This window comes from Ursus maritimus, unplaced genomic scaffold (genome assembly GCF_017311325.1).
Source record: "Ursus maritimus isolate PB19 unplaced genomic scaffold, ASM1731132v1 scaffold_12, whole genome shotgun sequence".
Lineage (NCBI taxonomy): Eukaryota > Metazoa > Chordata > Mammalia > Carnivora > Ursidae > Ursus > Ursus maritimus.
The window spans coordinates 68,882,252-68,909,031 of NW_024423564.1; the positions used below are offsets into that span (position 1 = coordinate 68,882,252).

At 41.1% G+C, this 26,780-nt stretch overlaps 1 protein-coding gene across 6 annotated transcripts in view; it reads right to left on the reverse strand.

Moving 5' to 3' along the window:
• The window catches only part of RNF220 (ring finger protein 220), a 212,723-nt gene that overhangs the window by 137,695 nt on the left and 48,248 nt on the right, over positions 1-26,780 (reverse strand). The gene's annotated exons all lie outside the window — the stretch shown is intronic.

Genomic DNA, 26,780 nt, shown 5'->3' on the forward strand with positions numbered 1-26,780 from the left:
TGACGATTACTGGTAGAGTGGATTTTGATGGATTGTGGGAGTTGGGGGGAGTGAGAATGGGGTCAGATCAGGGCAGTAGTTCTCAACCATGGCCGCATAACTTTAGAATCACCGGGAGAGCTTTAAAACTCCCAGTGTCCAGGCCGTCTTCTAGAGTCCATGAAATTATAATCTGTCAGAGATGGGGACTTTGAGGATATCAGTATTTTTCAAAGTTTGTCCTGTGATTCCAATATGCATGCAAGGTTGAGAACCACTAGGTTATGGGATATACAGAGCCCTAAGGAATGACAGTCCAGGTTATGAAGTCCTCCTGGGAGCCAAGCAACTTCTGTGGTGAGTGCAGGAAACAGAAAGCATGACAGCACTGGTCCAGGTAGACTCTGGGGCCGAATTTGGTGGTGAGGCTGGTTGTGCTAGCATGGAAGGTATGACAGTATTATTAGGAGAATGCAGACCTCTGGAATTTCCACTTTACACCTGCCAATGTGTCTTTCTCTTCTGGGAACCCAGAAGAAATGTAGTTTGGGAGGACAGACAGATCTATAAATGAAAGAAAGAGGGATGTTCACTGCCCACCAAACACATGGTAAATGGTAAATGCTGGCTTCCTTTGGGCATGCCCAAGTCTAGGGAAGCAAGAACCGTTCGTCTGAGCCAAGTTCTGGCAAGGTCTCTGCTGATCCACTGCCTCCAACCAGTGAGCTCCTTGGCCAGGCCAGGCTTTGCCCCAGCTGGTTTCTTTTCTCATGGAAGCACAAGCAGCTTTTCCTGTATCAGGCAACTTGGCCTCCATGTCCAGTCCAGATGCCTTGGGGGTCAGATAAGAGAAGGAACACAATTAGCTTTGGAGGAAGATGTACCCTAAGAATTTAGGAGGCAACTTCTAGCAGAAAGGGGGGAACTTGAGAGCAGTATAATATGTGTTTAATAAATGTAGATAATAAACTCAGGAATGAGGAGAATTATTGAATTTGGGGGACTGGGGAGATTATCAGGTACTGGGGAAAAGGAGTAGGGATGATCATATATTCATCCTTTATGGTTTGGCTTTCATGCAGGAAGACATGATTGGGGGAGATTCTCTCATATAATAAAACAACACTAAGGCCAAAGAGAAGGTTTATCATATGGTGGGGATGGGGCAATAAGGGATTATCACACTCAGGTGGGTGGGAGGAATGGCCATACACTGGAGTCTGATCACACCCTGGTGAGACCTGATGATCATCTTAAGATTCCAGAGTCACCCACACAGGTGTGTAAGGGTCCAAGGGCATAAAGTGCAGGTGATTTTATACAGGAAGAGCTTGGTCTCTAAGCATAGGGTAGAATACTGGTGGTGGTGGGAAGGAATTATCAAGTACATACACGCCCAGAATCACTAAGACCCTTGAGAACATATCTGGACATGGATAAGTAAGGTAGACACCATCGGAATGGAGGAAACAGACACATGAAATATGTCTGTCATAACAGCATTGTTTTAAAAAACCTCCAGAGGTGCCTCAGGAATTTCGGGCTCTGAGAGTCAGAATTTGAAAGGTGCTCTTGCTCTGTATCCAGGGAAAGGGCAGAAGTGGTCAGAGGAGAAATTGTCCTGAAGGTCCTGCCCCCACCTCGGGCCAGGAGATGTTACTGGCTGGGACTCTTCACCTTTAAAGCCATAGGCAGGTGGGCAGGTGGAAGGTGCCACTGTCTTTCTGTTCAGCGGGAGTGTGGACAAGGACCACAGGAAAGTGCAGGGATCTTCTGCGGCTCTCACACTGTCATTGTCTGCCCTAGCAGTTCCTTGTTCTCGAGAGCAGGCTGCAAAATTATTCAGCATTCCTAAGTGAACATGCTTGATTAAGTTTCAATTTTAGCTACTTGCTAGGTGAACAGGGGAGGCTGTTCCGTTGTTGGGGCGGGGGAGGGAAGACCTAGAATAAAAGCTGGGCTCTGGACCCTCAGCCCACATCACACCAATCTAGACGCAGCAGCACCACATGGGGCTAGGGAGGTGGCAAAGGGCAAGGGTGAAAAGTAGGAGCTGCTGACGTGGTGAGTCCCCCTTGCCTACTCCATGGCCCATACTTTTCTTCTCTCACACCAGCTCTGCAGGGTGGGGTTGGGAGGGGGCACTGCTTCATGCATTTAAGCCCTCCCTTCTTTCCATAGCATTCCTCAGCCTGCAGGGTTTTTAGCCAAAGCTCTTCGGAGCGGGTTTCTGCATTTCAGTCATTCATTCACTCATGCATTCTCATGCCATTCCATCCTTCTTCCAGGGATATCTCATTCACTTCCACAGCTTTAGTCATGATAGGAATGTTAGTGACCCTAACTCTATCACCTGCGCAGACCCCTCTTCTGAATTCCTTCCTGGGAAAACTGCCCGTACCCCCAACTTCACCAGCATTCCCCCACCTAAAATGCAGTATATCAAAAGTGGAACTCATTCTCTCTCCCCTTCACCTTAATTCGTCCTTCCATCTCAGTGGAAGGACACTCATCTTCTGTTCACCGGTCGCCCAATCTATCCTGGAGCTACTCTTTATTCTCCACTCGAGAGCCATACTGCTCTTTCTAAAGTACAAATCTGCCGTGTTTCCTAAAACTTAAAACTCTTCGATGGTTTCCCATTGTCTTTAGGATTCGGTCCAAGATCCTTAACAAGGCTGAAAAAAGCCCCACATGGCTGGCTCTTGCCTACCTCTCCCTCATAATCTCTTGTCATTTATCCATTCATTCAGTGACCGTGCATTGAGTGCTTACTACACGCCAGACAGTATTCCAACTGTGAACAAAATGGTTCTCTGCCATCTTGGAGCTCCAGCTATTCTGATTTACTTTTTCTTCCCCTCTCACCTCTGGGCCAATATATACAAAGTTTATTCTGCCTAGAAAGCTCATTGTCTTTCTTCTACCAGAATGTCTCCCCACTCCAGTTTCCCTTGCCTAGCTAACCACTACTCATCATTTAGGTCTCTCTTGCTCTCCAGACTAGGTTAGGTTCCCTAACTACATGCTTCCAAAGTAACTTGTACCAGCCCCATCAAAACACTCAACCGCATTTACTTTTCACTGCTTTTTAAGCTGTCTGTATTGCCATAAGACTATACATTCTGAAGGCAGTTTTCGACATCATCTTGCATCCTTAGTGACTAGCATTGTGGAATTCTGAGAATATTTATCTTGCCATCCAAACATACTCTTAACATTTTTTTAATTTCCTGTTCATATTAACGGTGTTACCCGTTGCTCACAGGCACCCAACTTTGAAACTTTATCATGAATTATTTCTTCTCGCTTGTCCACAAATCAAAATCTTAGCTAAGTCCAACAGACCCTCTAGCTCTGTCATTTCTTTTCAGTGTATCCCCTCTTCCTTATTCTCACTATTACTGTTTCAGTGCAAGTCCTCAGCTTTCTCGTCTTTTTAAAAATACATCTTTATTGAGGTATACTTTACATACCACACAACAGACCCATTTAAAATGCAATGATCTGGATATATTCAGAGAGAGTTGTGCAGCTATCACCACAATGAATTTTAGAACATTTTCATCACCCAGCCCCCACAAAAAACCATACCTTTAAGCTCTCACCCCTAATTCTTTTATTCCTCACAGCCCTACCAATTACTAATCTACTTTCTGTCTCTACAAGTTTGCCTATTCTGGAGCTTCATATAAATGGAAGCAAACAATACATGGCCTTTCGTGTGACGTATTCAAGGTTCATCCATGTTAGAGCATGTATCAGTAATTCATCCCTGGTTTTTTTCCAGCTTTATTGAGATATAATTGACATATAACATCACATAAGTTTAAGGTATACATTGTGTTAACTCGATGCATACATATTACAAAATAATTACCACAGTGGGGTTAGTTAATATCTCCATCACCTCACATAATTACCATTTCTTTTTGTGGTGAGAGCATTTAAGACTTACTCCCATAGCAACTTTCAAGTATATAATATAGTATTGTTAACTATTATCACCATGCTGTACATTAGATTTCCCAGAACGTATTCATCTTATAACTAGATGTTTGTACCCTTTGCCCAACATCTCTCCATTTCCCCCACCCACCAGCCCCTGGAAACCACCATTCTATTATCTGTTTCTATGAGTTTGACTTATTTATTTATTTATTTATTTGGTCACCTCTGCCTCCAACGTGGGGCTCAAACTCATGACCCCGAGATCAAGAGTCACGTGCTCTACCAACTGAGCCAGCCAGGTGCCCCTGAGTTTGACTTTTTTTAGATTCCACATGTAAGGGATATCCTTACAGTATTTGTCTTTCTCTGTCTGACTTATTTCACCTAGCATAATGCTCTCAAGGTCCATCCATGTTATTGCAAATGACAGGATTTCCTTCTTTTTTTTATGGTTGAATACTATTACACTGTATATGTATGCAGCACATTGTGTTTACCCGTTCATCTGTTGATGGACACTTAAGCTGTTTCTCTGTCTTGGCTATTGTGAATAATGCTGCAATAAACATGAGAGTGCAGATATCTCTTTGAGATCCTGATTTCATCTCCTTTGGCTATAAACTGAGAAGTAGAGTTGCTGGATCACATGATACTTGTATTTTTAGTTTTTTGAGGAACCTCATACTGTTTCTGTAGTAGCTGTGCCAAGTTACATCCCCACCAACAGTATCCTAGAGTTTCCTTTTCTCCACATCCTCATCAACACTTGTTACCTCTTGTCTTTTTGATGATAGTCATTCTAACAGGTGTGAGATATCACATTGTGGTTTTAATTTGCATTTTCCTGATGATTAGTGACGTTGAGCACATTTCATGTACTTCCTGGATATTTGTATGTCTTCTTTGGAAGAATATTCAGATCCTCTGCTCAATATTTAATCAGATTTTTTTTTTCAGCTATTGAGTTGTATGAGTTCCTTACATATTTTGGATGTTAACCCCTTATCCAATATATGATTTACAAATATATCTTTCCACTTAGTATGTTGTCTTTTCATTTCGTTGATGGTTTCTTTTGCCGTGCAGAGACTTTTTAGTTTGATTAGTCCCACTTACTTATTTTTGCTTTTGTTGCTTGTACTTCTGGTGTCATACTTAAAAAACTGTTGCCAAGAACAACATCAAGGAGCATTTTCTTTGTTTTCTCCTAGGAATTTTATGGTTTCAGAGCTTACATTTAAGCCTTTAATCCATTTAGAGTTAAAATTTGTGAGCGGTGTAGGATAGGAGTCCAATTTCATTCTTGTGCATGTGATTATCCAGTTTTCCCACCAGAGGTTATTGAAGAGATAGCCTTTCAGCATTGAGTAGTCTGAGTTCCCTTCTCAAATATTAGTTGATTATATATGTGAGGGTTTATTTCTGGGCTCTCAGTTCTGTTTCATTGCTCTGTGTGCCTATTTTCATGCCAGTACATGTGGTTTTGATTACTATAGTTTTGTGGATAGTTTGACGTCAGGAAGTGTGATGCCTCCATCTCTGTTCTCTCTCAGGATTGCTTTGACTATTCAGTATTCTTTGTAGTTTCATGCAAATTTTGGGATTGTTTGTTCTATTTCTGTGAAAAATGCCATTGGAATTTTGATGGGGATCACACTGAATGTATAGGTGGCTTTGGGTAGTATGGACATTTTACCAATAATAATTCTTCTGATTCATGAACATGGGTTATCTTTCCATTTATTTGTGTCTTTTTCAATTTCTTTCATCAAAGTCTTATAGTTTTCAGTGTACAGCTCTTTCACCTCCTTGGTTAAAGTTATTCTTAAGTATTTTATTGTTTTTGATGCTATTGTAAATGGAACTGTTTTATTTCTTTTCCAGATATATCATTGTTAGTGTATAGAAAAGCAACCAATTCCTGTATGTTGATTTTGTATATTGTGACCTTACTGATTTTGTTGATTTGTTCTAATAGGTTTTTTTGGTGGAGTCTTTAGGATTTCCTCTATATAGGATTATATCATCTGCAAACAGACAATTTTACTTCTTCCTTTCTAATTTGGATGAATTTTACTTCTTTTTCTTGCCTGAATGTTCTAGCTAAGACTTTCAGTGCGATGTTGTGGGGCGCCTGGGTGGCACAGCGGTTAAAGCGCCTGCCTTCGGCTCAGGGCGTGATCCCGGCGTTCCGGGATCGAGTCCCACATCAGGCTCCTCTGCTATGAGCCTGCTTCTTCCTCTCCCACTCCCCCTGCTTGTGTTCCCTCTCTCGCTGGCTGTCTCTATCTCTGTCAAATAAATAAATAAAATCTTTAAAAAAAAAAAAAAAGACTTTCAGTGCGATGTTGAATAGGAGTGGTGAGAGTGGGCACCTTTGTGTCATTCCTGATCTTAGGGGAGAAGCTTTGAATCTTTTGCCATTGAGTATGATGTTAGCTGTGAGCTGGTCATATGGCCTTTATTATGTTGAGGTATTTTTCTGTTATACTCAATTTCTTGAGAATGTTTTAAAAGATTTATTCATTTATTTTAGAGAGAGAGAGCAGCGGGGAGGGCAGAGGGAGAGAGAGAGAGAAACCTAAGCAGAATCCCTCCTGAGTGCAGTGCCCAACAGGGGCAGGGGTGGGGGGTGGGGTGGATGTGGAGCCTGAGGTGGGGCTCGATTTCACCACCCTGAGATCAGACCTGAGCCAAAAGCAAGAGTCAGATGCTTAACTGACTAGGCCACCCAGGCATTCCAAGAGAATTTTTAACATTAAAGGTTGTTGTATTTTGTCAAATGCTTTTTTCTGCGTCTATTGAGATGATTATGTGATTTTTATCTTTTATTCTATTAATGTAGTTTATCTGATTTATTGATTTGTGTATGTTAAACCATCCTTGCAAACCAGGGATTAATCCCACTTTTTTTTTTTTTTGAAGATTTTTATTTATTTCCTCGACAGAGAGAGAGACAGCCAGTGAGAGAGGGAACACAAGCAGGGAAGCAGGAGGAGTGGGAGAAGAAGAAGCAGGCTCCCAGTGGAGGAGCCCGATGTGGGGCTCGATCCCAGGACTCTGAGATCACGCCGTGAGCCGAAGGCACACACTTAATGACTGAGACACCCAGGCACCCCGGGATTAATCCCACTTGATCAGGGTATATGATCCTTTTTTTAAAGTGCTGTTGAATTCAGTTTGATAATATTTTGTTAAGAATTTTTTCATCTATATTTATCAAGGATATTAGCCTGTAGTTTTCTTTTCTTATACTGCCCTTATCTGGCTTTTGTCTCAAGGTAGTGCTGGCCTTTTAAATTCATTTGGGAGTGTTTCTTCCTCTTCAGTTTTTTGGCAGAGTTCGAGAAAGATTGGTACTAATGCTTCTTTAAATATTTGGTACTTCAGGGGCACCTGGGTGGCTCAGCTGTTAAGCGTCTGCCTTTGGCTCAGGTCATGATCTCAGGGTCCTGGGATTGAGCCCCACATTGGGCTCCCTGCTGTGGGAAGCCTGCTTCTCCCTCTCACACTCCCCCTGCTTGTGTTCCCTCTCTCTCTGTCTCTGTCAGAAAAATAAATAAAATCTTTAAAAAAATAATAAATATTTGGTACTTCATGTACCAGCCATCTTATGGCTGAATACTCTTTCATTGTATGGATAAATTACATTTTGTTTATCCATTCATCACTTGATGAATATTTGGGTTCTTTCCATCTTTGGCTACTATGAATAATTCTTCTATGAGCATCTGTGACAAATTTTTGTGTGGACATATGTTTTCAGTTCTTTGGGGCATAAACCTAGGATTCAGAATTGCTGGGTCAAATGGTAACTCTATGTTTAACTTTTTGGGGAATTGTCAGACTATTTTCCAAAGGGGTTGCATCATTTTGTATTCCCAATAGGAATTTATTAGTGTTTTAATTCTCCATTTCCTCACCAACATTTGTTATCTGACTTTTTGATTATAGCCACCCTAGTGGGTGCGAAGTAGAATCTCTTTGTGGTTTTGGTGTACATTTCCCTGATAGCTAATGATATTGAGCATCTTTTCATGTGTTTACTAGTTTTCATATATCTTCTTTAGAGAAATAGCTATTCAAATCCTTCACACATTTTAATATTGGGCTACTCTTTTTATTATTAAGTTCACTTCTTTCTTCACAATCTGGATGTCTTTTATTTATTTTCTTGCCTAATTGCTCTGGCTAGACTCTCCAAAGCAATGTTGAACATAGATGGTGAGAGTGGACTTCTTGTCTGTTTTTTATATACTCCCAATCTTTCATCACTGAGGAAGTTCCCTTCTATTCCTAGTTTCTTGAGTGTTTTTATCATGAAGGCTGCTGAATTTGTCAAATGCTTCCCCCCCCCATCTACTGAGATGATCATTTGGTTTTTGTCCTCTGTTCTATTAATATGGTGTATTACATTGATTTTTTCAAATGTTTAACCAACTTTGCATTCCTGTTTAGTTATGGTGCATAATCCTTCCATTAGTATTGTCTTCACAGAATGACTCAGGAAGGGTTCCCTCCTCTTCTATGTTTTAAAGAGTTTGTGAAGGATTGGTATTAATGCTTCTTTAAAAGTTTGGGAAAATTCACCAGTGAAGCCCTCTGGAGTTGGGCTTTCCTTTGTGGGAAGTTTTAAAATTACTAATTCAATTTCTTTACTTGTTATAGGTCTACTCAGATTTTCTTTCTTTTAAAGTCACTTTTGGTAGTTTGCATTTTTCTAGAAATTTGTCCATTTTCTCAAAGTTATCTACTTTTTGGTATACAGTTGTTTACTGTATGCACTAATAGCGTTTTGTTGTTGTTGTTGTTTTAAATTTCTGCAAGGCCGGTAGTGATGTCTCCTCTTTAATTCCTAGATTTTGGTAATTTGAGTATCTTCTCTTTTTTTCTTATTCAGTTTAGCTAAAGGTTTGTCCATTTGTTGATCTTTCTGAAGAACCACTTTTTGGTTTTGTTGTTTTTCTCCTTTGTTTTTTAATTTTATATTTCATTTATTTTATTGTCTAATCTTTATTATTTCCTTCCTTCTGTTTGCTTTGGGTTTAGTTTACTTTCCTTTTTCTAGTTTCTTAAGCTGAAAGGTTAGGTTATTGATTCGAGATATTTCTTCTTTTTATAGGTGTTTAGAGCTATAAATTTCCCTCTGAGCACTGCTTTAGCTGCATCTCTTAAGTTTTGGTGTGTTGTGTTACCATGTTCATTCATATCAATTTCTAATTTCCCTTTTGATTTCTTCTTTGATATCTCCTTATTTATCTTTAACTGTCCCTAAGAAACATATCCAGTATCTCCCTTTCTAGTTGATATTACATTTTGCTGCCTGACTCATCTTATGAAGAACAGTTTAGTTTAATAAACATTTCTTGAGTACCTACTATGTTCAAGCTGAGGGTTGGGGATACAAAAATGGTTACGACAGTTCCTGCACTGAAATAATTCACAGTACAGTGGGAGAGATGACCCTGAAATAGATAAGTATGATATAGGTTGATAAATTCAATGGCAGACTTATGTTTAAAGTTCAAAAGAATATAGAAAAGAAAGTACTTAGCTCTGTTTAACAGAGTAAATCTTACAATAGAGATAATTACTGAGCAGGGTTTTAAAGGACAAATAGTGACTTGTTAGGCAAAATCATGACAGACCATTTCCCAGGCAGCGGAAACAGTACACGTAGACTTAGAGTTGTGAAACAAAATATGGTATTCAAGACCACCCTTTGCTGCATCCTCAGTCTATGAGATTCTGATGAAGTAGATTCCACCCCCTCACTCCAGGGTAATGGATGTGACCCAAGCATAAGACAATTAGAGCATTATGTTGCTCTGGCCAAGGTGATTGGTTCAGGATGACACAAGTCAAAGCCAAAAGGAGGTACTGGGACTTCAACTGGAATTTTGAGTAAAATGATTTGCCTTTCCATGCCAGAAAGTGCCTAACAAACAGCTAAAAACCCAAGTTAATCCTCATGTAGTTGAAACCAGGGAGATGGATGAGAGCCAAGGGAGAGTGCCCAGCACATAGTGGGAACTTAAAAAATATTCTTTAACAAATGAATGAATGAACAATGTGTAGAACAGAATCCTGAGGAATACCAGGAATTCCCAGCTGAAAGCCGTCTCAGCTTCCTCTGAATTCCTACAACTTCTCCGAATTGTTCTTAAGGTGTTTAACACCTTTGAATTCATAGTATGGTTATCTATAAACCTACATTATCTGTTCTCTTGGGATCTACTGCTTTCCTGATCCTAACTATTGGAGATACATATACATATCCTACCCCTTCAGCGTCAACTTTTATCACCTCAGCAGTATTTTATTTTATTTATTTTATTTTTTATTTTTATTTTTTTTTAAGATTTTATTTATTTATGTGACAGAGAGACAGCCAGCGAGAGAGGGAACACAGCAGGGGAGTGGGAGAGGAAGAAGCAGGCTCCCAGCGGAGGAGCCTGATGTGGGACTCGATCCCAGAACGGCAGGATCACGCCCTGAGCCGAAGGCAGACGCTTAACGACTGCACTACCCAGGCGCCCCTCAGCAGTATTTTAAAACTTGAACATGCCATATACACTTGTTTCTGTCCTTCTCATATTCTAACCCCTCTTCTGGAATACTTCAACTCAATTCAACGAGCACTTTTTGAGAACTAACCAAGTGCCCATCACTTACAAAGTGAGATCCATTAGTGGAGAGTAATATCAACTCAAGAGTGATCATCAGCACTTTTTAATGAAATGTAATAGATAGAGTAAGACAGAAAATTGTAGAGTGCATTACATAAAGTACTATGAATAGTACTATCTTTGTGAATATTTTGTTTCAGTTGGTGAGTGTGCCTACTAAGTCACGTTGTAAAACAAATTTTTTAAATATAAATCATAGTGTAAAATGTTTGAAGGCCATGATTCTAAGACACCCATATACCAAGATAAGCAGGTCTTTGGTTTGTAACTCAAACAACTACAAATGCCTGTGAACTTCCCACCCTGTATCTCTAGCCAAAATTTTGGGACTTTGTCCCCAAGCCCAAACTTCGAAGAAGGATCACAAATCAGGTTAGAGTCCTTAATTCTGTTGCAGCAACATTAAAAAACAAAACAAAACAAAACTGTCCTTTCAAATCTAGCACACAACCTGGCTCATAGCAGTTCGCTGCTGCTAATGTGCTACTTATAATAATAGCAGTTATTTGGCACTTGATATTTGCCAGGCATTATTTTAAGCTCTTTACATGTATTATCATATTTACTTCTTATGATAAACCTACAGGTAGGCAAACTTATTGCCAATTTCATTTTATAGATTGGGGAGATCGAGGCACAGATATATTGACTCAATTTCCCCAAAGCCACGTAGTTAGAAGGTGGTGGAGCTATTTGAACCCACGTAGTCTAGCATTTGGCCCATGCTCTTAATCATTAAGATCTATGGTTTCCCAAGTGGGCTTCACTGTTGGACAGACACATTCCTGTCTCAAGGAACAGCTCTTCTGGATTGGGCTTGAGTAGCTATTTCCTAAAGAGCTCCTATCTTTCCTAACCATCCATTTTGATAAAGAATAGCCTAATTTATTTGGCCCTGGGTTCAATGTTAATCAGCAGGTTGGTTTAGACTCTCTCTAGTTCCCTTGGAGAGAGAGAAAAGGAGGAAAATGAGGCCAAAAATGCATTTCAATTTTTAAGGTTATTTTTAAAAAGCAAGATGATGGGGGAAGACAGCATATATCCGTCTCTTGAAAGGAATGAGCCTCTGTCTCTTGCCCGTGGCTTTCTCTGACTTTGAAGCTTTGCTTCCTGCTGGAGCCTCCGAGCTCTCTCTGCTCTGGGCACTCTCTTAGCCCACGTGCTCCTGTTGAAGGTGATGAGGACAAAATTGGGCCAGGTCGCCAAAAAGACCCCCATCCTTTGTTCTCAGTGAATGCTCTCTCTTTCTGAAAATCCTCAGCTTTTTCTAAGAAAGGGAAAGGGCAGACCCTATTTCATTAGAAGAAAGGAAGAGGGTCTGGGAGACTGTTCCTTCCCCAAGTATTCGGTGAGTTGCTAAATAACAGGGAGAAGAGTCAGAGAAAGGACAAAAAAATAAAAAATAAATGAAAAATAAAATAAAATGACACAGCACTGCTCTGAGTCTCTCTCCTATCAGGTTTTACAGAGGGGCAATAGATTTTCTTCATTGCCAGTCCTGACTTATCACAGCCTTGTTTTTAATGAGGTATAATAAGGGGAACATTTTGTAACAACACGGTTCCCCTATTTTATCCCGCAAACAGCTGTGTCATGCTTGTGGCTGGAAGAATGAATCATATCTCTGCCTGCATATGCTAACTCCCATGTAATTACCCCAGCATCTTAAATAAAGCAGGTCCTAAACCTGTCGCTCACATTACAAGCAAACGGTGCAGACCTCGTAACTGGGGCCTCTATCATTACAATTAATTTATCACAGAAGCAACTGAGATTAGAGGCTAGAATTAAAACCCAGAGCATGGAGAGTCACCGTAGTGACACTGAAAAACAGGCTCTTGAGAGGCGGCTGGCTCCAACGGCTGCCTGACTAATGCCTTTCCTGGGGAAAAGCAGCCTTAGTTGGATTTTGTTTTCTTTACATTTTTCCCGCTCCAAGATTTTACTGAAGTGATTTCACTGCCTCTCTTGATTCAGAATGATGTTGGAAAGATTCTACCTGATACTTCACCAGAACTCTGAGCAGGACTCACCATTTCCTCATTCTTAAACGACCACTGTCTCTCCATACGAACAGTCCCCTGAGACCACCCATTTGTTTTTGTTATTAGAAAGGAATTTCTCATGACATCAGTTGGTTTCCTTTCAGGGGGCAGGAGACTGGGGGAAGGGGGAAAGAGCCGAGAGCATTTGCTTCAAATACAAAACACTGTCTGCAGCTCCGCAGGCTGTGGTTCTCAACCAGGGTTCCTCAACTGAACCTCAGGGACAGAAAAATTACTTGAGTAACTATTTTCTTAGTTCTCCCAGGGATGGTACAATTAGTCCATCTAGACAGTTCATTCTCCGTGTACAAGAGAGAAGTTAATTCATTATGTTGAAGGGATGGCTTAGGGAATCTGTGCTTACCCTGGTTGAAAAAGCTGACAGACAGACTCCGTTACAGCATTATTCAGGAGAGCCCACCAGAGAACCCTCTTCCAGGCCACTCGAGTCTGCCCCGCCCCCCATCCTATTCAAAGCAGGTCTCACTCATCCCCTCATGTGGGTCTCCGTTTGTTAATGAGGTGGATAGTGCCTCCGCCAGCCATCCTGCCTAAAACCTGAAGTAGAATACCCTCGGTCTCCAGACATGGACGTTGGGGGTTCCTGTTGCTGCTTCATTGTCGTCATTGTCACCAGAGCTCAGCAGTCTACTCTCTGTCAGTTCTGCCCATTGTGTGGCAAAGTCTACTGTGTGCCCACTGAAACCTGTTTCTTCTTCCTGGGCACACAGCTAGACGGTCTTCCCTAGCTTCCCTTGCGGTTAGACATGACTGAATTCCAGTCATTGGATCGTAGGTGAAGGTAATGTGTGCTATGCTATTTCCCCTGGGTCAGTAAGTCTCCTACTTGATCTTTTATGCTCTCTTTCTTTTCTCATATGCCAGCTAGAACATCCAGCAGAGGATTCTGAACCCTAGGGGTTCAGATGAACCTAAATTCCCAAATCACTGCTATGAAGCTGCCCCGGAACAGGGTCTGCTTGGTGTCGAAATGAGCTTATCCTGACTAATAAACTCTAGAAGTGAACTCACCCAGCCCCTTCCTCAGGAGGTCCTACAGCTTGTGAAGGATAGGTGAGGAAGGGGAGTGTGGAGTCCAAGTCTGGGAAAATGGATTTTGGAGAGACTAAGTGGCTTAGGACGGCAACGGCCAGCTGTGGGCCCAGACTTTCCACCTGGAAAAGGGAGCTCACAGTGTTGGGGGTTTCTTGGTCCTTGACATACTTGACAATTTCATTCTGATAGGCTTTGGAAGGCTTAAGGGAGAAAAGGTAATGAGGGGGAAGTCTGCAAATCTGATTCAACAGAATAATAAACATGTACATGAAAGCAAACTAGAAACCATAATCTCGAATTAGATCAAGTTGCAGTGCTACTTACACATTTTGGCCCTCTCTCATCTGGTTACCTGTCTACTCTTGCCTACTGCCTGCTCTCCAGCTCCTTGGACATACCTTCATCAAACACCTTTGCAAGGTAATCTGCTTGCCCGTGAGCTTAGGAGCTCTTCAAGGTCAGGAGAAAAGCCTCATTCTACTCTGCACCCCGTGAGCCAGCACAGGGCCTGGAACCCAGGACTAGCTCAATCTCTGCTGAGTGAATGGGCACAAAATGGTTTACATGTGGTCTTTTTGTTTTTAAAGGTTTTATTTATTTATTTAAGAGAGAGAGAGCGCACAAGCAGGGGCAGTGGCAGAGGGAGGAGCAGGCTGCCTGCTGAGTGGAGAGCCCAACAGCGGGGCTGGGTCCCAGGACCCTGGGATCATGACTTAAGCAAAAGGCAGAGCCTTAACCGACTGAGCCACCCAGGCCACCGAGGCACCCCAGCGATGCACATGTTAATGTGATGAATGTATCTTCTAACTCTACATGTTGGGATGCTTTCTAAAGTAGTGCTGTTGACACTGGAGATGGTTCCTCCCCCATACTTCCTCTCAGCTTTCTTTCTGATCCAGAGCGGGCATCCGCAAGCTGGGCTTCTGCCATTGAGCAGGGTGGAGCAGAGCTAACTGGCCTAGAGGAGATAGAACTGATTCCCTTGAAAGGTGCATGTAAATTAACACTATGATTGAATTAGCCACAGGCTATGCCAAGGGCTAGCAATGTGAAATGTGAGGAAGCCCGTTTCAGATCCCCTAGTACTCAAGTACCTCATGGCTACCAGAAAAGAGCTCCTTTTCTTCCTAAGAAAAGACTGTTAGCTCCATATAAGCTATTCATTACTCACTGAGAGAGGAACACAAAAATGCTTTGAAAAATCTGCAGTATATAAAAAGGGAACAGATTGGTATTAGCATTGGTCTGATCTCCCTACTCCTCCCTACTCCTTCTGCCCACTTGAGAAGGGAGACTGCAGAGATCTCGTTTAGACAAGTTTTGGTCTGGCTTGCAGTACATTCTTGGTTTTATCTCATTTACAAAATATATTATTCCTCTATGGAAAAATGAATTGAGTCAGTTAGGAGTGAGGGTTTAGGGGTGCCTGGGTGGTCAGTCGGTTGAGCATCTGACTCTTGGTGTCGGCTCAGATACAGCCTCTTGTCAGGCTCCCCTTTCAGCGTGGAGTCTGCTTGGGTTTCTCCCTCCCATTCCCTCTGTCCTTCCCCCTGCAAATAAATAAATCAATCTTAAGAAAAAAAAAAAAGAGTGTGGGCTCAGAGTCAGACTGATTGGGTGCAAGTTCTAGTTCTGCTACTTGCAAGTGGAAAAATCCTAGGAAAATTACTTAACCTCTTTAAGTCTCTGTTTTCTTATCTGTAAAATGGGATGAAATAAAACTCAGTTCACAGGGATTGAAGTAGTGCATGCAAAACATTTGGCACAATGCCTGACAAATAACAGGTAGCCAGGAAATGTTAGCTATCATTGTTTCAGTTTCCTATCTCTGGATTAACACCCATTTTCCTGATGAGAACAATGATCCTCTTCCTATTAAAGTCAGTCCTCCGCATGTGCTCTGGATCCTATCCCTTTTGCCTTTTAAAAACTGCATCATTAATCATCATCTCTTTTTCTTGTCTTTTTCTTTGTCTGAATCATTTCCATCAGCATTCACAAATGTACTAGTATCCTCTACTTAAAAAAAAAAAATCCCTCACTTAACCTCACATCTCTCTGCTTGCCATCATATTTTTATGCTCTTCTTTATAGCCAAACATCTCCAGTGTTGTCTACATATGCTACGTACCTTTTCTCACCTCTCATTAACTCTTCAACTCATGACAATTTGAATTTGCCCTGTCACTCCACTAAAACGGCTCTCAAGGCTACCCATCACCTTCCATATTGCCAAATCTTGCAGACACAACCCTTTACTTGATCTCTCAGTAGCATCTGACATAGCTCACCATTTGCTTTTTTCTTAAAACACTTCCCCTCTGCTCCTTGGTTTTAGCATCCTTCTCAGACTCCTTTCTTCTTCTTCTACTAAATCTCAAATGTTATAGGCCTCTGGGGGTTGGATCTGAGACCTTTTATTTTCTCCTTTTAACATGACTTGCTTTGGTGATTTCATCTTTTTTAATCACTCTAAATATTGAAATGCTATTTCAATAAAAACAACACAACAACTAAAATGTGGGACACTGGCTTTGGAACTAGGCAGAACTGCAAGGAAGCTGATGTAAGAGACTAGAAAAATAGCAACTTGTATCATGTAGAGGTAAACACTTGGTTAAACAATAGTAATCTGGAAGACAGAAAATGGATCTAATGAACTAGAAGAGTTGGAGGAGATCTTATGGCAAAATATTGAAATCATGAGCTGGTTGCTTTTAGCTATATTTGATGAGGCACTAAGAAGAAAGAGATAAACTTTAAAAAGAACTGGCTAGTCTACAAGCAGAATTCAGTAGAAATACAAAGAACTCAGAACTTCATCGGTTGAAACATAAAACTTTCTCAACTCCAGCCTCTCCAGTAAAAGATTTTCACATGAAAATCCATCCTGGGGCTAAAGGTCAAATTCAGGATGCTGCCAGAAGAGATCATCTCAAGGTGAAGTAAAAAATTAGGGGTCTTCATTAAGCTCCGAGGAAAATAAGGTGGCATCTAGTCCGTTCTTTCAGCTGGAAAAGAGTCTCCTAGATAGCTTATGAGTATGGTTCTCCAGCAGCCTGACACGTCCAGACTGCCAGTAATTAAGTCTGGATAGATCAAGTCTTGTAAAAACTGTGGGTGTGGCTTGTGGCATACAGAGTTGACTAGTATCAAATATATAGAAAACCCACAAAGTTTGTGAGAGAGTTGTATTGGCAAAAGCACTGCCAGCTCCAGCTAAAAGAAGCTGAGACTGTTCAAGATGTAAAAAGATCTCTGAGTCCCCAGATTTCTACAGGCAGGTAGTAGGCAGAAAAAGCTGCACAGCCATCAGAAAGACATATTATTTAATGCCCTCTTTAGAAGAAGCCAAGGAAGGGCACCTGGGTGGCTCAGTCAGTGAAGGGCCCAACTTGATTTTGGCTCAGGTCATGATCTCAGTGTCATGAGACTGAGCTCTGCGTTGGGCTCCGCAGTGGGCACAGAGCCTGCTTAAGATTCTCTCTCTCCCTCTCCCTTTGCCCCTCCCTCCCACCCCTCCCACTGTCTCTAAAAAGGAAGAAGCATCCAAGGCTGATGGAAAAGGAAGAACTTCTAGAGGATAGAACAAAGAGCCATAGAGAACAATGGATTGGAGATCTACTCCCAGAAAACAGAACCAAGGACTAATCAAAGAATTCCCAAGTCTCAGGATGGTGGGACCTGTCAACATTTGCCCAGTAGAATTTCAGAACTGCTATGAACTGATGATTTCTATATGCATCTAGTTCTTCCCTATTTTGAATAGAGTATTTTATTGTTGTTATCTTGTACCTATTCCACCACGGTATACTAAATGGGTGGTGGGCGTGGTGGTTTATTTATTTATTTTGGTTCTTAGGTCTTCAGATAAAGAGAAATCCCAGTTAGGCCTAATATAGGGATTATAAGATCCTGGACTTTAATAAGCCAGGTGCCATGATTTAGATAAAATGTGGGGGAGTCTTGGGATTGTAGGTGAGGGTATTTTGCAAATGAGAGGTATGTGAAATTCATGAACAAGGGGTAGACTATGCTAGATTAGATTATTGTCCAAAAATATTTGCTCCCCTGCTGCCTCCATAAAGAAGTTTACTTTCCTGCTTCTTGACTTTTGGTTCAATTATGTGATTGTTTCAGCTAATGGTACATTGGGTCAGATATGTCCCAAGCATGGGCTTGAAATGTACTTGTGTGGCTGGCCTTCTTGAAGAGACATTCTCCCGACCTAGCTGCTCTCTCTTCAGCCCAAGCTGCAGAATGAATATCCGTGGATCAGACTGGAGTTCAACCCACTTGCAAGGAGAAATGGTGCCTGGCCAAGCTGAAGCTAGATTAGCTGACTACAGATGCATGAGAACTGCTGTATGCAACTGAGATTTTTGTGGTAGTTTGTCACGTAGCAATAGCTAACTGGTTCTTTCTCATTCTTCAAATGCAACAAGCACTTTCCTGCTTTAAGATTATTGAAATAACCTGTTTTTTTTTTTTTAATGTGCCCTTTGTTCATTGTAGGTCTTTACTTTAGCTCTTTATATAAATGCATTTCTTCAGAGACCACCTTTAGTAGATCACCCAATTATTCTACATTATTATGCCATTTATTTCATAGCATTCATCCCTGTGTGTAATAATAAATATTTAGTTTGTTTGCTTTCCCCACTGAACTATAGCCCTTGTAAGGGGAAGGACCATATCCACTCATTCACTAATGCATCCTCAAAGTCTAGGATTAGTAATGGCACATAACAGGTTATCAGTAAATATTTGTTGAGTAAAAGAATTTTTAAAGTGAGTGAATGAACCTAGATATGTTGGGAAACACGTGGAATACTCTTTAGCCTGCCCAGAAAATAGTTCTAGAAAGTGTAATTCAATTTATTTCCATTCTTCTTAATTTTTAAAATATTTATTTATTTATTTCAGAGAGAGAGACAGAGAAAGAGAGCCGGGGAAGGAGCAGAGGGAGAGGGAGAGAATCCTCAAGCAGACTCCCCACCAAGTGCAGAGCCTGGCACAGGACCTCGATTTCAACCCAAAATTAAGAGTTGGATGCTCAACTGACTGAGCCAACCAGGTGCCCCTCTTCATCTTATTTTTAATAGTAACTGCTTTATTCCCTTCCTAGCGAGCTATGCTTCCCAAAGAATTAGGTTGGTAACCAAACCAACCAACCTAGTTAAAATACATAACTGATGGGTTCCTTCTTTACATTATGTCTGATTGCTTTAAGACAAATGTTATGACTTGGGGTCAGAGACGTAGATCAGGCCATCTGCTGTTCTGCCAAGGTCAGAGCAAATTTTTTTCACCAAGCTTGGTTGGTGTATTCCATCCACTCCAAAAACATAAGCATACCCATAAAAACACATGCAGACATACAGAGCTTTGGTTCAAGGCTAAGATAGAAACCTAGCCAAAGATATCTTTTATGTTCAGCCTGATGACTCCAAGCCCACAGCCTGGCAAGTCTAACATATACCTTCCAAAAGCTACCATTAGCTTCCTCCCTGTAGCATTTGCTGCCCCTGCTACAAGGTCCCAATGTCAGTCTCTACAGTGTTTCTGAAGTCACAGACCATATACTGTGAAGGAGTAGAGAGGTTCCAGAGCATGAAGATCCACCTATATAGAAGAGATAGAAAGAAAAACCAGGGCCTGGATCCTGGTACAAGCTACACAGATTGTTTGGGGTCTGGTTTTCTAGCTTTTCTAACCCTAAGATTCTCCAAGTCAAGATCTTTGACCTTTTTTTTTAAAGTAAGTTCTATTCCCGACATTGGGCTTGAACTTATGACCCCAAGATCAATGCTCTACTGACTGAGCCAGCCAAATACTTCAAGATCTTTGAATTTAATCTCTACAACTTTTCCACTTTCTTTTCTTTGTTCAGGCACTAACATTTTATTAAATATTATATGAATTATATGATACAAAGATATATAATACAGACATATTCTTATGAAACATAATAATAAAATGAACATCTGTGAACCACCATTCAAACCTAAGAAATAGAACAGAACCACTAATAGTTATGTGCTCTTTCTGGATCCCATCTCCTAACACCCTCATCCCTTCCCAGACTTGTGTGTATTCTTTTGCAACTGTTTTTTTTTTTCTTTTTTCTACTCAATGTTATATTTTTAAGAGTTCTCTATGTTGATTCATAGGGTTATAGTGCTTTCATTTTCACCTCTTTATAGTATTCAATTATATGAATATACCACAATCTGTTAATCCATTCTCTTGTTAATGCACATATAGGTTATTTACAGGCTTTGTTTTGTTGCTATAACGAACAATTCTGCTGTAAACATTTTTATATACACATCTCTTGGAGGATGTGAGCAAGAGTTTCTCTAGGGAATATACCAAGGGTTGGAAGTGCTAAGGCATATGATGTATACATGTTCAGCTCTACAAGAATGTAAGCTACAATGTGTGAGGTCAGTGTTTTCTGTCTATTTTGTTCATTACCGTATCCCCAAAATGTAGAATAGTGCTTGGCACAGAATAGGTCACTCAATAGTTATTGGTTGAATAAATGAAGATAATACTATGTTTTTTCAAAGTGTTAATAACAAATTCATATTCCTAGCAGCCTACTAGGTGCCTCTTATTATTACTTTTTTGATCAAACACAAATACTTCTTTCCCTGACCCATTTGCTCCCATATTCCACAGTGGACTTTTCTTTTTCTTCTTGGTTCTATTGTTAATAGACTTGAAGTGGTCACCCTCCCTGTGTGAACTAGCACAATTTAACTCTTCTAAGCCTCAGTTTTCTCACTTGTAAAATGGGGATAGCAATGCCTTCCATTGCAAAGATTTAACACACTCAATAATGATACCATGATACCAATAAATGATAAATCCTATTACAGAGAAACCCTCTTACCCAACACACTGGTTGATTATCCAAAAAGTCCTGTAAAGCAGAATATCATTTAAAAAGATATATGCTTACCTCAAACATTTTATTTTAACTTAAAATATACAAATGTAGATTCATTCCCCAATTTTTTTGATGTAAGGCCAAGGAATGTGTCTGCTGACTGGCTTTCCAGATCTTTCCTGCGTAAATCACACCCATAATACGTTGTCTACATTTCTTGGTTTTAGTTTTTTATAGTGGAACAAGAACTTAGGGAAATTAGATTGCAAAGTCCCAGATTGTTGTGATGTTTTCCCTCCGTCAGTATTACTCAGAGCTCTTTCAGCAGCCATTATTTTAAAAACTCACCTTAGTTTTCAACTTGGCTTTCATAAAACAACAACAAAAAACATCTCTCCCATTTTATTGTTGAGTTTACAAAATATTTAATGAAATTAGGCGTTATAATAGCAACTACCATTGGCATAAACAGGCTTAGGGGCAAGTATAGCCGGGTCTTGGTTAGCATACAAGTCAGCTGGTGGAAGAAGCAGTGAGATGGCGTATCCTGTAACAGCAAAATCAAGAGTAACCATCACCTGAGAGTACACCGTAGGCATCTGTACATTTCACACACGGTATAGAGAGCGACGGTTAACCAGGCAAGTAAGTTAAGTCAAAGTTGGTTAAGAGAGTTACTCAACTATTATTCTCTTTGTTTCTACCATTGACGTAGTTACAAGGCTCATCTATCTCCTCAGCTAATCCCCCTGAATGAAATCATCCTCTTACATTAGGCTTAGTTCATTGTCTAGGTTTGCCTTCTTGGCCAGTAAGGGACAGAGGAAGACATGGACTCCTCAATGAATAAAGCCTGGTAGGTTGGAGGAGATTTTAAAATACTCAGTGATTAAAGGGTTACTCTTGATTTCTAAGAGTTTCTTGTCCTTGATAAACTGAGATCGGAACAGAAGTGGAGAGAAAATTCCACCTTTTTACACTGTCCTCTGACAGGGTACAGCACTGTGGCGAGGAAGAAGGTCTGACTTTAATTAGTCCGACCATCACCCTACTAAACTCCACTGAAACCAAAACAAACCAGGCAGTCCCATATGTCATAAGAATTAAAGGCATGGTTCCCACTTCCTAATGATGCTTTTACAGAAACCGTTCCACTGTAAAACTTTATGATTTGAATCTTTATAGCCGCCAGCAGAGCACATGTTCACTGCCTTAAATTATAACTTAATCACAATAGAAGCTGACTTTCCAGCCCTTTGCAGTCAAGACAAGAGAGGGAAGGGCCTACAGAACAAATTGGCTACTATTCCTCTATTGGCCCACCTGCCTCCTCCTGGGTCGTAGAGTCCCAGGATGTGCAGGGACATGAGGAAATGCACACCTCGCAGTCCAGGAAGACCTAAGCGGGAACCTTTCAGTAAGGTCTAGAGCCGCGAATATAGTCCTGTCCGGCACTCACATGGTCTGATCAGGGCAAAGTGAGAGCTGCCAAGAGAATAAGAGGAAGAAAGGAAACACCAGCAGGGCTCACAGGTATCCTAATCCCACCTCATCACTGCACTGCTCAGATGACTCTTCCTTAACTTTGGTTAAGCGTCCTCTATTGTTGGAGACTGAGTCGACAAGAAAGGGAACGAAAGTACGATCTCCCTACCTCTCGTCAGTTCAATATGGCTAAAACATCAAGTCAGAGGAGGGGAGTAATAGAAGGTGTTGTTGAGCAAAAATAAAAATAAAAAAGCCGAGGCCAGATCCTGAAGGGCCTTGTATGACACACTGAGAAATTTTAATATTATTATTTAGACAATAGGGAGTGATTAAAACTTTTAGTACTGAAGTGCCATGATGAAATTGCTTTTTAAAAAGATTCTGCATCCAAAGAAGATGTACAAATGGCCAAAAAGTGAAAAGATGCTCAACATCATTCGTTGTTAGAGAAATGCAAATCAAAACCACAACGAGATGTCACTCCACACCCAGTAGGATGGCTATTAAAAACAGAGAATCCAACCAACCAACCAACCAGAAAATAGCAAGGATTGGCCAGGATGTGGAGAAACTGGAACCCTCACACACTACTGATGGGAATGGTGGCTGTCAGTTGTGAGCCACTATGGAAACCTGTACGGCAGAGAGTTAGTGAATGACCCAGCAATTCCACTCCTAGGTATATACCCAAGAGAAATGAAAACAAGTGTCCACATAAAAAACTACGCTAGTGCACATAACAGCATTGTTCATTATAGCCGAGAGGGGAGACAACCCCAATGTCCATCAGTGGATGAATGGATAAACAAAATGTGATACATCCATACAATGGAATATTATTCAGCCATAAAAAAGAATGGAGTACTGATATATGCTGTAATGTGAATGAACCTCAGAAAACAGTATGCTAAGTAAAAAAAGTCAAACACGAAAGGCCATGTGCTGTAGGATTCCACTTATGTACAATGTCCAGAATAATCAAATCCATAATTATAGAGCGTAGATGAGTGGTTGCCAAGAGATGGGGGTTGGTAAGCACAGAGCTTCTTTCTGGAGTGATGGGAAAGTCCTGGAATTAGTTAGTGGTGATGGCTGTACAACACTGTGAATATACTAAAAACCACCAAGTTGTATACTTCCAAATGATAAAATGATGAATTTTATCTCAATTAAAAAAAAAAAAAGACTGGAGAGGAGCAAGGTAAAGGCCAGAGAGACTAGTTGAGAAACCTATTTGAATAATCCAGGTGAGTTGCAAGAGTGAGAAAGGAAAAAACAGCAGGGATCTGATGAGGGACTGGACTAAGGTAGTGGTAGTGGGGATCAAGGAAGATACAGATTTAAACATATTTAGGGGTAAAAATAATCAGATCTTAGTGCTTAAGGTGAGGAATTTGGATGACTAGATACGTAGCACTACCATTAACCAGAATAGGAAACAAAAAAAGAGGAGGAGTGGATTGGAAGGAAAAGATGATTTCTTTTTGGACATGGTAGTTGTGAGGTGGGAGCTTATAGGTGCCTCATTCATTCAACCAATATGTAACAAATACCTACCCAGTAGGCAGGTAGAAACACATTTTTGGGGTTTAATAGAGTCCTGAACTGGACGTAGATATTTTGGGACTCACAACACAGACAGTGGATATGATCATTTAGGGAAAATGGGTAAGTGAGGCATGAAGAAGGCTGAAGACACTCCTTGAGCGTTAGGATTCCTCGAAAGAGGCGAGGAAAAAGTAGAGGGGCAGAAAATGCAGAATTCAAGGAAATGTAGAGTGTGAAAAGAAAGGCAACAAGGCCAGCCACAATGAAGGGCGGTCTGATAAAATAAAGGCTGAAAAAAGTACCCACTGGATTCGGTAATTAGGATGCCCCATCGGCCTACCGGTGCAGTGAAGGAGGTCAACACTGCTACAAGCGGTTGGTTAATAAGGAAGCAGAGACACTCGTTCCTTCAACAGTTATTTACTGAATGCTTGTTATATGTTCGGTGATGATAGGGAGGCGATCCTTGTGGGAGGTTTGGAATAATGGGAAGGAAAGAAACAGGACAGTAAATGCAGAAGGACGTGGACACAGAGGGGAAGGGAAAGCTGGCAGGATAGGAGAGCACAGTTAGCACGAGAAGTTTAAGGTTGGTGGGTTCTGAGTGATAAGGTTCACGGTGTGGCCATGGGACTAGACAGTAAGTGAGTGGTGATAAAGGTCTTTAGAAATTAACAGGCCAAGAAGCTATAAATGTAAGGTATTGGAACATTCCGTCCAACAGATGAGGAGAAAAGGGAGTCAGAAAATAGGCAAACGACAGAAGGAAGAAGGAAGAGACAACAGAAGAGTGGAACAGAAGGGGCCTCAAAGAGGGTATTGTGTTTAGCTCTTTGTTCCCCTTTATTACAAATAAACAGCGCGTATCCCACTGCCAGCTGCACCGCGGGCATTCCACAGTAAATGCTGCTGACTGACCGATGTGTCCTCTCAAAAGCATCTCATGTTTTCTTTTTTCTTTTCTTTTTTTAATTTATTTATTTTTTTATTTTTATTTTTTTTTAAAGATTTTTTTTATTTATTTATTTGACAGAGACAGAGACAGCCAGTGAGAGAGGGAACACAAGCAGGGGGAGTGGAAGAGGAAGAAGCAGGCTCACAGCAGGGCAGGGAGCCCGATGTGGGGCTTGATCCCAGGACTCTGAGATCACGCCCTGAGCCAAAGGCAGACGCTTAACTACTGAGCCACCCAGGTGCCCCAGCATCTCATGTTTTCTTAACCAAACTCCTGACATTTCCTCCCAAACTTAGTTCTCTCCCATTATTTTCTGTCTATGAATGGTACTGTCATCTATCCACTCAGGAAGCATTATTGACATTTTCCTTCCTCTCTGTCACTCTGCAGATGGAATCCATCAGAGAATCCTGCCAACTTTGCCGCCTAGGTGTTTTTCTCCTTGGTCTGGATCGCTCCAGTGGCACTCCAGCACTGTAACCCGAGCCACCCTCCTCTCTTGTCTTCTTGGCCCACCTGTGCAATCCGTTCTTGCCTCCTCCAATTCACTTTCCCCTCTGCAGCCAGAGTTGTTGTTTAAAACTGCACATCTGCTCCAGGCCCTGGCCCCCTTCTCCATGCCCAAACCATCTGAAGGGGTTCCATTGCCCTTAGGGCTCTGACTGAGCTCCTTAAGGCCAGACTCTCTCACTCCTCAGCCTTGCTCATACCACACAGTCATCACCATATCCAATTTTTCCCTTCCTAGGCCTTGTTGTGAGCCCTCCTGATGGGGCCTTTGCACGTGCTGTTGCCTCAGTCTGGCACCTCTCCCCTCTCCTTGTTGTCTCATGAAACTCCTACTCAATTTTCCTAAAATCCCTGTCTGGGTCACATCATACCCTTAGGCTTTCGTAGCCTGCCACAGTTATAATTTTACATTTGTTTGAATAAATATTTGATTAATGTCTGTCTGCATGAGGACAGGGGCTGTGCCTGACACACACAGAAGGAACTCAGTAAATATTTATTGAATGAATGATATAGTAATAAACTTGCCCAATGTTATTAAGTGGCAAATCCGGGACTGTGTCCCAAGAGACGGAGTGTTAGGTGGCAGGTTCCCTTTCATTTCTGAGATTTTGTGCTTTCTAGGTGACTTTTCATCATTATTTCCCTTTCCCTTCTTACCCTAGGTCTTGTGAACACCCCTCCATTGGGTACCAGAGGAATTAAGGCCTCGAAGGATAGGAATGAATTCATTCCTTCCGGTGCTAGAAATCTTTCCTTTGTCAGATGCTTAAAAGAAACTCTTCAATGGCAACCTTAGTAATCGGTCACTTAGTCTCCACTTAAACACGTCTAACAATAAAGCTCAATTCTTCTCCGAAGGATTCCTTCTGATTTTTCCTTTATTTTCTTTAATAATGTATGAGTTGAGCATTTTTTTTCATGTAATTACTGGCCTTTTGTGTTTTCTTTCTAAAATTAGTGCTTATATTCCTTACCTACTTCTTCCTCTGTCTTAATTTAACTGATTTATAAACTCTGTAGATTAAGGAAATTAGCCCATTGCCATATCATGTTGCAAATATGTTTTCCAGTTTGTTGATCTTCTGATATTGTTTATGTCATCTAAACAGTTCTATTCTAAATGGAAGAAAATGTCAAATATACACAAGGACAAAGAAACCTTCCTCTCATCCTGTTCTTCTGCTCACTTCCACTCCCAAAGGCAAGTGCTATTAACAGTGTCTTAGATATCTTTGCAGAGCTTGCTTCAACAATAACAACATATATGTGCATCTTCTCCCCCCCCAACCCCAAACACAGAAAGTAAGAGCGTACTCCATGTTCTGCAACTTTCCTTTTTACTGACAACACAGGGTGTATTGGAGACCTCCCCGCATCAGTACGTAACCAGCCGACAGACATTGCCCAAATACCCTCTGTAGGGGGTGCAGTGATTTACGCTCCCATCAGCAATACATGGGAATGCCTCTTTCCACACCCTTCACCAAGACAATGGTAAAACTTTTCTTGATCCCTGCCAACCTGATAGGTAAAAAAGGCTACATGCGTTATCTCTAAGAGTGAAGTTGAGCATCTTTTCATATATTTAAAGTGCTGATGGCCATTTACAATTTTTTATGGCTTCAAGACCTTTCCATTTTCCAAGAATTAGGATTAGG